This window comes from Convolutriloba macropyga, chromosome 1 (genome assembly GCF_964194025.1).
Source record: "Convolutriloba macropyga chromosome 1, txConMacr16.3, whole genome shotgun sequence".
Lineage (NCBI taxonomy): Eukaryota > Metazoa > Xenacoelomorpha > Acoela > Convolutidae > Convolutriloba > Convolutriloba macropyga.
Window position 1 is genome coordinate 16,273,835 of NC_134468.1, and position 13,479 is coordinate 16,287,313.

Consider the following 13,479-nt stretch of genomic DNA (forward strand, 5'->3'; position numbering starts at 1 on the left):
ATAACAACTGAAAGCATTATCTAGGTCCAATTATAGCTCCCAAAAAACTAATTTGATCTTTAATTGGAGGGACTAAGTCACTGGACTACAAATAGTTTTATAAATGAAAGAAAAAAAATAAAAAGTCCATAAAATTTTACAAAAATAAGGGGTCAGAGCCATAAAACCATGAGCTTAACGCTGAAATCAGAATCTTTGTTTGTTGGGACCCTTTTTTCGTAATTTATATCTGTCAAAAATTAAACCCTGATATGAAAATCTTGTCAGTAATTTAAAGAGCTATAAGTAAGGAAATATTTTGAAAAATGGGCTGCGCCCCTGAAATTTTTTTTTCCGTACGAGTCCATGGTGATATCAAGATCAAAACAGTTGGTGCTGCGCTTCTGAGTCATAATTTTATCAATGTTATGTCGTACATCAACAAAAAAAGACAAACAAGGGCAGAATTAAAAAAGCGTTTTAGCCCAAGAGCAAAAACGCTTCAACGACAACATTTAACCGATTCAGATACTCCTATTTTTTCAACGCTGTGCTTTTTCTCAAATCTGCTTTTCTTCAATTGAATCTGTCAATAAGGAGGTAACTCGGCAACGAAACAAATTGAACCAGTAAAACGTGCAATAATGCTCAAAAATAAAGAGAAACTGAAAGATTCTATTATCAAACTCAACTTCACATTTCCGCCGTCAAAAATGAACGCACCTAATCTTCTTCACGCAATCAGTTGTTAAATTTCCGATCAATCAGAGTGAGCAATGACGTCTCCAAACAAACTAGGGAACATGGCCAGCAGATGCCAACTCCCAAGTTTTGCCGCTCCAATCTTGCAGGCTCTTAAAACGGGATTAATAAAAAGCTTGCAAGTTAAAATTCTGGCGATGGACGTGTTACTGTTGTTGAAGTTTTTTGGCCTCTAGTCTAAATACATAACCAAAGAAGCAATTTTCTGAGGCGGCTGAAATAATTGGGGAAAAAAAACTGGATGTCGCTGTCAAGGCAGAGCCGAGAACCTAGTTCATGCCACTAAAAACTATTGAAGAAATGGAGAAAACAACAAAGGGCGGCAATATATATACTAAATTCAGATAAGTATTCGTTTCAGTGATGCTTAGATAGAAACTCAGCACAACAAAACTTTTGATATTAGTGCCATGTCAATCGTCTCTTTTTGTTATTTCCAGAAGTGTTTTGTTCTTCAAAAAGTTAACGATGGGAGGTAAGTCAAGAGATTAAAATGGAGACCCTTTGGGTTAATTTTTGTTTTCTCTGGCAATCTGGCCTCCTATTGCGCAAGTTTAAAGCGGAATAGGCAACCCCTCTCAACTGCTAGTATCTTGATGTCATGATAACTTTTGATAAAGTTTCAATTACCGAAATTGCACTGTGTGTAGCGACGGAAATTCTAATGTTTTTCTGAAGCAACCTGTGGTTTGGAATTCTGGAATATATATTGTCAGCTATGGACAAGCGAAGGTGGAAACAAAATTAATGGTCTTATGCGGACAAAACTAGAGAAGTTATTTAAATTTTGGCAGCTGCTTTGTGCTCTAATGCTGTTTTACTCTTTTTTTTGGGAAACGCGTGAACACAATGGAGGAAATTCTCGATAATTTAGTATATCGGAACGATCCACAATGGGCTCATAGAATTCTGCGTTATTGCATTGGTTCCCGGATGGTCTGTCATCTGCCCTCCAATTCTTCTTCAGAGGATCAAAAAAATCAATTCTTCTCAGCGATCAAAGTTTTAGGTTTTGTTAGGGGTTCTAATGTCAAACACATCATGGGTCCATGCATGACTTTGGATTTAAAAAACGTGCGATACAATAAAATGATGAGCTGATCAAATTCACTTGGAACATATTGTTTCTATTTTTCTTTCTTCTGTTCTGATAGACACATTAGAGGCCTAACACAATTAGAAAGATTTAGAGGAGTTATAAACCACTCAAACGTCTCGAAGAACAATTCAGGAAAAATTTGATAACTCTGCTAGTTGCAACTTGATAGGCAACATGTTTCCTCTAGAGAAAGATGTCATTTGCTATCTAGTTCTCTACCAAAACAAGGTTTATCATCAACCCCAGTCCAGCTATGGGGCTACATTTATCTCCTATATATCTCATCGACAGGTTGTCGGATTCCACGAGAAGGTGACAAAATAACCATTTTTGTAGGTATGGGAAGGTAGATATAATTGCCAAACATGCCCCGATAAGTCTTGGCTGGTGAGGTATGATCAGGCAAAATATGGTCAAGCGTTTAGTTTTTGGCAACAGATCCTCACTGGGCGACATATTCCCGCCTGTTTTGAATGCAAGTCGGAGAGTGGCATTGGATGGGGCATTGTATATTGACGTTACTTCTCCATTGTAATCAAACACCATCGCAAATGCAAAAAAGAAATGCGTTTATACACTGTAAACCACTCGGGAAAGAAAGTTTGATCAGCACAACAAGAAGCGTTGAGATTTTGGAAGTCAATTCATATTGTTGGCCTCCGTGTTTTTTGTTAAATAAATTCAAGTGAGGCGCCGTTCCAGCTGATAACAGAGCTGATTTTGTGTCCATTATACCAGTTCGTGGGTCTGCAATCATTTGGATTCTAAGGTACATGGAATTGTAGGCACACATGAAACTCTTCACAGGAATGAACCTTTATGTCGTCCCTTCAGAGCTGAATCATTTTGGAAAAATGTGTTACCCAAGGAGCGGGGAAAATCAATATTGTTACTTCGTATCGTACGGGCCGCAGATCATAGGTGGGAAAGATTTTGCAATAAGAACAGAACTATCTAAAATGAGCTTTCTTTGAAAATAGTGAGAACTGACCTGATAAAAGTAGAGATCCGTTGCGATGATTCCTTAATCATTATCAATAGAGATCTGCTAAAAGTACAACTTGTAAATATAAAGCATATTGTGAGTGTTAAATCTTCAAACTATGTTATTGAAAACCACAGAGTAGTATAAAAATATCTATTACTGCAGAAAAAAATTCTGTTGTCTAAAGCAAGAAACGATTGCATTAAAATACCTTTTTGGCCACAGAGTGTCAAAAAAATGGCCACAATGTTCCCTTATATCACTTCCATAAGTCAAATATCCCATTTTGTTAAGTTTTCAAAAAACTCATTGGAAACTGTCTTGGTTCGAATGAACCACACAAATATTAAATTTATATATCTTTTCATCGATTGCAACTATAATACAGTTGATAAAAGTTGAGTAACTTTGATTATAATTTAGAATTTAGCACGTGCTATTCACATGAGTCAAAATTAACACGGCGACGTTGTCGTTTCTTCCAATCAAGAAATGAAAATGGTTTCGAACTTCGCAGTTGCAATTATGTGTATGGCCATTGTCCTTCTGAACTCTATAAAAGCAACAGGGAAGACAGGTTGTATGACAGATGGAGTTTGTAAGCCCCGGAAGTCTTGCAACTCCAGAAAGATTTCCGTAAGACCTCGAGCAGCTGCAATCAGGAGACAGTTGGGATGCATGGAAGACTCCAATTGTGATGAGGGATCATTTTGCATGGATTTGAAAATTTGCGTAATTGGGAAAGAACGTAGAGAAGCACCACCTTACAAAAACTTTGAACTAAATTTTGAGTAACCAAGTGTAAACAATTAAATTCCTGATTAATCTGAAGGCATGTAAACTTTAACCTTTCGGTAATATTATTAATTTAGCTGTTTGGTAAAAAATAATATGAACTTCAGGTAGGAAAAGGTGACCTTCAGGAATTAAGCATCGACTAATATCAGCATTTTCAGCAATTAACATAAAACCGGATATCTTGATACATTTTAAGCGTTATAAGTTTGCTCCATGTTGGGGCGGAGGATAAAACTTAAATTTGAAAAAGGAGGCTTGGTAATGTGCGTACGCACATAATGTTTCAACCCTGCTCATCCACATTTTTGGCTACCAAATGATGAAGAGGTAGAAATATTAACATATATATTGATCAAGAAATAATTAATGGTATATAATACGGCCTCATTAGAGTGCCGATCAAACCTGTTGTTAATAGGACTACAAGAAAAAACAAACATAAAACTAAAAAACATTTAGTTTTAACCAAAATTCGATGTCTATATTTTTAAAAAAAAACACAATCGAACTCGACTCAGATATAACCTAAATAAAACAAATTAACCTATACTTAACTAGGCTGACTGGTCGACAAAAAGAGCAAAAAAGTTCAAAAACAATCAACATCGAAGTGATTATCATCATTAGATATTAACTGAAAAAATACTGAAAGAAGGACAAAGACTGGCGAAAATAAAAATTTCAATTCAACTTTGCGCAAAAATGGCAGTGAAGCCATTGAAACCATAAATTTGTGACTAAAAGCATTAAAGAATTTCAGTTGCGCATTACTTCAAAGCCAATGGGATGCCATTATTGTGTTAATTTAAGAAGAAAACAGAAATCCTCTAAAATGTAAAAAAACATAAAAATCTGAAATACTTTATGCAATCTCATAGTACCAGTAGTAACAACGCCAAGAAACAATTCGTTGAAATTAAAACTGTTATAAAAATTAAATTATAGCGCACTGGAAATTGGTTTTGACCTGTCTTTACAGAGAATAGTCTGCAAATCGACTGAAAAAAATTGAAATGTTGAAGCTCAAATTTCCAAATACGTTTTTAGAAGCAACTGTTTTTGAACTTCTTAGCAGACATAGGATTTAAACAAAAAGAAATAGATTAGGGTGCAACACCTCAGCCAGCCAATTAGACTTGCTGTTAATGGCACTAAGTAAAGAAACTACAAAAAAACCAACAAATACAGGCAGAAGCCAAAACTTAATAAACAATTTTACAACACCACATTGTTCAAGGCAATTCATTTTAAGACGTTATCTGCAAGAACTGTAAGTCATCACTTTGTCACATCTGAACAGCATCGGGTCTTCCCTATAAAAAGAATACTGAGAATTGACAACAAAAAGAAACCCAAAATATGACCAATTTAGAAACCTCATTTTTTCTTTGAATTTAAATGTTCAAAACCATCAGTCAAAACATATAACTAACAAAGAAAAAGTGTTTAAATCATGAAAAGTATTTGAACTTCTTATTATTGAGAATGGGTTTCATGGTGACAAAAATAGAGCAAAAATGGGATGGTTGATTTTTTTTTTAAAATATTAATTTGGAAGTCATTAGAACAAATAGCTATATACTGAGTTTTTTAAATAGAAACAGTTATACGTCTTGGAGAAGCAATTGAGATGAACATTATCGGTTATATGTCGTATAACAAAACATTTTAGTGACTATGCCTAAAAGCATAAACTCTTCAACGACAACTTTTAACATATTCAGAAACACCTCTTTGTCTCAACACTGTGCAATTTTTGAACTATGTTTTCTTTGCTTTGGATGCGTCAATGATGTTGCATTTCGAGCAGGAAACAAAATGAACCTATAAAATGTGCGCTTATGCTCAAAAATTTTTTTAAAAAAAGATAGTTCATAGTATCAAAACCAAGAAACAGTTATCTAAGTATAAATTTGCTACAAAAAATAAATTTGAAATCACAGGAAAGTGTTTTCTGCCTATTTTCACGGAAGCAACGCCACAAGACGTGAAATATAAGATAAAAAGGGGTAAAGTTCTGAAAGTTTCCCGTTCTTGCTTAAAAGCGAATATGTGCAAAGCCGCAGGAGACATTAGATAACAACTGAAGGCATTATCTAGGTACAATTGTAGATCCCAAAAAACTAATTTGGTGTTTAGTTGGAGGTACTAAGTCATTGGACTACAAATAATATTATAAATGAAAGAAAAAAATAGGAAGTCTATAAAATTTAACGAAAATAATTGGTCAGAGCAATGAAACCATGAGCTTAACGCTGAAATCAGAATATTTGTTTGTTGGGACCCTTTTTTCGTAAATTGTATCTGTCAAAAAATGAGCCCTGATATGATATCTTGTCAGTAATTTAAAAAACTATAAGTGAGGAAATACTTTGAAAAAAAAACTGCGCCCACTTAAAATCTTTTTTACCGTAGGAATCCATGATGATATCAAGATCAAAACATTTGTGCTGCAATTCTGAGACATAATTTTATCGGTATTATATCGTACAACAACAAAAAAAGACAAACAAGGGTAGAATTAAAAAACCGCTTTAGCCTAAAAGCGAAAACTATTCAACGACAACCTTTAAGCGATTCAGATACTCCTTTTTTCAACGCTGTGCTTTTTCTCAAATATGCTTTTCTTCAATTGAATCTGTCAATAAGGAAGTAATTCGGCAAGGAAACAAATTGAACCAGTGAAAAATCTTTACAGAGATTGAATTAGAACTCACAAAAAGTGTTTCCGTTTGTTTTTACTGAAGCTACGCTTAAAGTTGAGGAAAGGAAGATAAAATGGTGTGCAAAGTGCAGGAAATCACTGACATTTTCTCAAGTGAAGTAAATGCAAAGTAATATTTTGACATTAGATAACAACTGTAAACCTTAAGAAGCTTCACGTATATCACCTAATAAAGCCAATTGGACCCTTGATTGGGGACACTAAGTCATTGGACTACAAAAATTATTACAAATGAAAGAAAATAAAAGAAATTCAGAGGAAATAATTGGCCAGAGCCCTAAAAACCATTAGCTTAACTCCATAAAATTTTTTTGTTAGGCTCCATTTTGGGTACATACTATCTGCCAATATTTGAGCTGTGATTCGAAATTCTTGTAAGTAATTTACATAAAATCTTTAAATGCGGAAATATTTTGGAAAAAAGGCTGCGCTGCCTTAAAAATTAAAATACTTTGTACAGTAAGGATCCATGGTGAAATCAAGATCAACCCTTATATTGCTTTGTTTCTAAGAAATCACTAAATTTTTCAAATGGTTGCAAAAAATCAAAATTTAAACAAAATTTTTCAATATATCAAAAAAAAATTTCAAAATGTGCAAAAAACAGGCAAAAAATAGCTCCAGAAGCCATTGTAAAATTAGCTCTCTTTTTGTTTTTACGAAGATTATAACTGCAGTTTTAAGGTGTCTACAGCCGGTATTTTAAATGAAGTCGGTTGAAAAAACATTTTTGGTCCCATTTTTGAATAAAAAAATTGAATTTTGAGAACTTTAGCTTAAATTCTAGCGGAAAACTCAGATCAAACAATGCAGCAACCCTCCTTTATCCTTAAAGATAATATCAATCCCTCTACCGTTAACTTATTTAACATATATTAGCAAAATGGAAGAAAATTTGGATAAAAATACGGAAAAAGTGATTAAAAAGAACGGATTATCGTCTCCTATTCACAAAAATTTATGCCTCGATAACTCACGGTACACAGCGAGAATCAAATTTAAGTTAATTTCATTTTCTTCGCTGGACAGGCTTTCTAATGATACCACTCACAACTCTCTATGATGATTATATCGATCGGTCAAAATTGACTGAACAAAAAACCCATTTCAGTTTATAGTTCCTCCCCCCTCCCATTTAAGTGCGCCAAACAATTAAAGGATTTTTTTTAAATGCAAAATAAAACTTTTATGTCTTAATATATTAATTCATAGGTATTAAGATCAGAGTATACAATTTCGGTATACCTCAAGGTTATAAAGCGATAAGAAAACAAAGGAAAAGTGATAATATTTTATGAGTATCGACAATTTGTCTTTGTTCAAACTTGCTTCACAATTTTGTCACCTGGAACTTTAAAAAAGTGGAGTTGAGGATTTAGATGAATTTTTCTTGCGTTGATTGTTAGTAGATACCATAATTGAACTCGGAGGGGCACAAATAGCAAAACTATCTGAGGGCTGGGTACGATTGTTCTCTTCACTGTAACAAAATAGCTGAAATAAGCTATAATGAATTGATTAAAATTATAGGCAGTAGAGCGGCAAATGTTTAATGATTTCTATAAAGCTGGCCTCTTCATTTACTCTATCAAACCCACAAAAGAGGACCTCAATTTTTTTTTCAAATATTTAATTGTATATGTACCAAAAGGGAGAAGACCTCTGTAATGAAGCTAACTCGAAAACTGTTTTCAGAACAAACCCCCACTTTTAATTTAGTTTCAAACATAATTTCATCGATTCCTTTTAATGCAGTTGTGATTTAAATATTAGTCGGTACATATTGACATTAAGGACTTAAGAAGGAATTTTATTGAGCTATTACAACAATTAACATTAAAACAGAAATTTTGATACTTTTTAAGCGTTTCAAATCTGATTGAACTTGAGGGCACAAGTTTTACTTCAAACTTCCAAAATAAAATTTTGCACAGAAAGTAAACTTATAAATACAAAAATTGAACACAAAATTGGATAATTTTTTTATTTGGTTTTATGCGGTTTCAGCCAGTTTCCATGTTCAGTGCCTGCTTAAGTTGTATATTGTCAATTTCATGGTGCTCTGGCCGTCGTTTCCAGTTTTTTCGGAAACTTTTTACAAGGCAAGAAGCAAAAGACGGTCTTAAGCAAATGTACAGATTCGTTTCTTGCTGAAAAAGAGTTTCCAACAACAATTCAGCTTTCAGTAAAATTAACCCAAACTAGGAGGCTCGGGAATGTGCGTTTGCATATAAAGTTTTTGACACCGCTCATCCGCATTTTGTCATAAATGTCCACCAAATGTCCACTGAGGAAGAAATAGAAAACCCTCAAAAATTCAAGTGTTTTTCAAAAAAAATGTCTAGGAACAAAAAGACCGCCTCCAAAGCATATTACTCAGTGGAGTAAAAATGCCGCGTTAAGCTGATGAGATCACACATTATTAAGAAAGCAAGTCAAGGCGAACAACAAAATCAAACAACATTAACCACAAACCTTAATTACATCTAAAACTTTGTCCATTTTTTTAAAAAAATTTTTAACAGATCAAAATAGCGTCAGATATAACTGAAACTAAACAAAATGACTTGTATTTCAAAGAACCAAATATGAGATCACTCAATTATAAGGCGCGGTAACAATTAGACAAGAACAGCGAAAAAAAAATTTGCTATATTTAAAAAAAACAAATAATTTCAAAGTAACGATAACCATTAGATAGCAATTAAAAACATCCAATTTGTTTATAATTACACACGACTCTCTATTAGGGCATTAGGACTTGTCTTCATTCAAATTTTTTTGTGGTTACAAAAGAACAACAAATAGAGATAACAAACAAAAATTCAATTAAAATTTGCGAGAAAGCGCTGTCGAAGCCGTAAAGCCATATTTTGCCCCTCAAACTATGTTCAATTGAGCCTTCTTTGAGCGCTAACAATGTGGTAAGCGGTCTTTCAGTAACGAGATTAGGTAACAAGTAGACATAGAAATGACATAAAAGGGCAAAACTAAGTAATACTTTTGTATTTTTCGAAAACAATTATTTTCAAACTCATAAAAGCCATTAGCTACGAAATGAAACTTTTAAATAGGCTCGTTTATTCGTCCAAAGGAAGCACTTCAGATCTGTAATTTTTCAGAATATGTTTTACAAAAAAAACGTCAAATACACACAAAAAACAAAAATTAGTTTACTTTTTTTGCAAAAAACCAGTGTCGAAGCCAGTAAATTCATAAAAAATTCTATAAAAACATTAGTCTTTGCGCACTTGCATCTTCCCTATTGTCATATGTGACCTAAATTCAACGAGATTAGGTAACAAATAGACAAAGAAGACAAATTCGAATTTGAAAAAAGTTATTTTTTTTTGTTTTTGAAAACAATTGTTTTCAAAGTCATGAAAGCTATCGGCTACAAAATCAATCAATTGAATAGGTTTGTTATTCATCCGAACAAAGCGCTTGAGACCTCTAATTTTTCAGAATGTGTCTTACGTCTACAAAACATCTACAAAGCATCAAATATAGACAAAAAACAGCACTGTTTTACTTTTTTAGCGAAAAACGTGTCGAAGCCAGTAAATTCATAAGGAAATCTTTAACAACATTAGAATTTGTACACTTGCACTTTTTTTTGACAACATCAATGTCTTATTGGACCGACCTCTACTTAAAGAGACTAGGTAACAAATAGACAAAGAACAAAAAGTCGGATACAAAAAAATTAATTTTTTTTAAAACAATTGTTTCCAGAGTCATGAAAGCCATCAGCTATCTACTCAAAGCAAAAGAAACGCTCATCTATACCTCCAAAAAACGACTAACACTGGTCACTATCCAAGAAAACTCATACGACTAAAAACACAAAGAAAAAACGACTGTTAACGACAAAAGTTATAAAACTCAATTAAATTCTTCGAGAAAGTGGTGTAAGCCGTTAAAACCATAATATATGCTTGTGAAGACTTTTTAATATTCAATTGTGCTTTGCTATTGAACGCCATTAATGTAAAATGTCAATTGTCAATTATTTGACAATGTGAATGAAACGAGAAAAAATGTGAAAAATTGGTCAACGCTTAAAAATAAAATAAAATTTGAGATCTAGTAGTATCAATACCAGAAAACCATAGTTTAACGCGTAAGACCGCAAAAAAAATTAAATTTGAAAACAGTAGAACAAAGGGGAAGAAGAAGCATTTTTTCTTTGCTAACACTAGGCTACAAGTTGACCAAATTAAGAGAAAAACATTGGCAGAGATCAATAGGCCATTGTTTAAATTAAATTCAAACATTTTTAAAAACAAAACGACCATAATCTTTCGAATAAGGAAACGGAATTTATAAATTTGGAATTGTTTAAGAAGCCAATTGTACCTATCAACACTGAGCTTTGATTTTAATTGTTCTTTCTTTAACTAAAAATAAAATGATCGATTTTTTAAAGAAAACACCGACTGATTACAATCCAAAATATTTTTGCAATGTAACAGTCCAAGACTAGACCAAAACAAGCCTTGACAATACTGTTTGTCCATTAAGAACACTCAATTGTTTCAAAAGTTATAGATCTATATAATTTGTTAGTTAAAAGATCAAAAATAAAATCTGCGTCTTTGATAATCATAGAGTAAAGTTAGCAAAAAACGTCAAATTTTTAATTCCAGACTACTTTCAATACAGTGGAAGTAGCAAGTTTACAAAGATTGTTTTATTTGTTTTTCGGTGTGTACTTCCAGCAATTTTAATCAAAGTGGACTAAAGAAGCTTATTTCTGGCAATTTTTTTTATGAGAAAGGAATATTTTTTTAGGTTAATTTGTTTGAGAGCAACTTTCAATTGAACTTTTGTCTGAAAAATTGATTGATAGGTTCTTGGACTGTTTTACCTAGCAGTAACAGTAGAATACAAACTATACTAGAATTGTATCAATTTTTTCAATTTTTTTGATGAGGCTCTAGATAATCGATTGTGTTCTCCGCTCCACGATAATCAATCAGTAATTTAAAAAATTGGCAAACAAAATAATTGAATAATGAAAATGAAGCGTAAGTTTTAAAGAAACACTATAAAAGTTGACTCTTTATAAAAACTGTTTTATAACTACAGCTTTCCGCGCTGTTCAGGGGAAAATTTTGTTCCTACGTAATTTAAAGTCATTATTTATTGATAAATATTCGCCATATAAATTTTAAAAAGTTCCGACTGAGAAAACGATTTGGAAAATATGTTAAAAATTAAGCGGCAAATGAAAGAGGAAAAAGGGATCCCTAGAAACCTTTCTGTAAACAATTCCAGAGTTGACAACAAATTGCTTGGCTGTCAAAGTCTCCTGCCGGATGTAACAAATCTGGTTTCAGGTGCAACTAATTAATAAAAAAAATTACTATCGAAAATTATAAAAACGATTTTGGCAGGCTGCTGCCACCTTTGACGCCTGAAACAATTATTAACATTTGTTTAAAGATTAACGCCCGTTTAAGTTTCGGATTTTGGCTTTACAGAATAAAAAGCACAAAATTGCCAAAAGAAAGACAAAAGTTATTTTGAAAATAAGTTTTCTGGCTCTAACTTTGGGTTATACCTCGGTCGAGAAAAAATCGGAGAATATGTTAGATATGCGGTGATAAGTTGTTTTTTCACCGCAAAATTTGTTTCTTTTTGGTGGTGAAATGCGGTGAAATTATGTATTTTCGCCGCTAGAGTAAGCGGTGAATTTTTAAAAATTTACCACATTTCACAGCTAAATTATTTAATTTCACCGCTTACTACAAATTACCGTCCTTACACGGGTACGAACCTCTCACCTCCTGCATGTCAGGCACAACTTCTTCTTCCACTTCGCCACCTCTCACTAACTTCTAGGATAATTGTTTTGAATTAAGATCAAATTTACTCTACTTTCTGTAAAACATGCGCGTTGAATTTTTGTAAGATTTCCGATCTTTAGCGGTGAAGTTACATATTTTAGCGGAAAAATGTGGTGAATCTAAACAATTCTAACAAATCCTCCCTTACTCCCCATTACACCCCTTATCTTACATCGTTTTACCCCCTAAAATTACCCCTTTATCGTTTTGACACCTTTTTTCAGTAATTTCACCTCTAAGTTGAGCGGTAAATTTATGTAATTTCATCACATTTATCGCTTATCTTACAAAATGTTCCATATGCATCACCCGGGTAGTTCCTAAGTTAGTTCCTGGTTTAGTTTGCTTGCTCTCCCTTTCTTATTTGCGATCATGGAAAATTATCTTTGGTAGAAAATAAATGAAAACCTTCGTAATCCGTGGAGCCACAGCCGAGAGTTAAGGGTTGATTGACACAGGAATGATCGATAGTTATTTCTCACAACAATAATTGCAATACCATAATTGAGGAGAGCATAGATGTGAACGGCATGAATTTTTTTAGCTTGCTTTGACGTCTAATTTAAATATTTTTTCAATATTAAAATATGTAATTGCCACCCAAGTTTGCAATTTCATATCAATAATTTATCAGCAATTATCAGCAATAAGTTAGCAATTTCATATCAGCAATTTCATATCTTAGAGGCAACAAAAAGTATCATATTTTCAAGCCATGGCACAGATTTTTGTGAGTCTGCAATTTTTGTTGCTGATCAGCAATTAGTTAAGTTAGTGACTTTTAGGCATGTGAAAATCGTACGAGTTTTCAAGTAGAAGAAAATAATGTTGGTATTGGCAACATTAAGCTGTGGAAAAATGTGCTTTTTAACAATATAAAACACCAAGCGTGGCCGTCCAGAATCAGACAAAATATTTGGTGACAACTATTTCTTGCTCTGAGTAAATCTAAACTATTTATTTATTAAAATCACAGTTGTCCATACATGTGCAGAAATCAAATCTCACATTCAAGGTGGAAAAGGCTGAAAATTTCCGAATAAAGATGCGTTTTGAGGAGAATTAATTGAATGCTTATTTGGATCTGTTCTGTTTGTGCCCCAGTACGCTATTCACCCCGAGTTACAGAGCACGTGTCATTATATAATAAATAATTATGTAAAAAAATGGCATGTGCGTCGGGGGTTGCAAATAATATGCACCCACTAAGTGGGTGGGGGGCACAAATGGAAAAGATCCGCTTTTTTTGAGTTTTCAGCCTCGGGATCTAAGCCAAAGA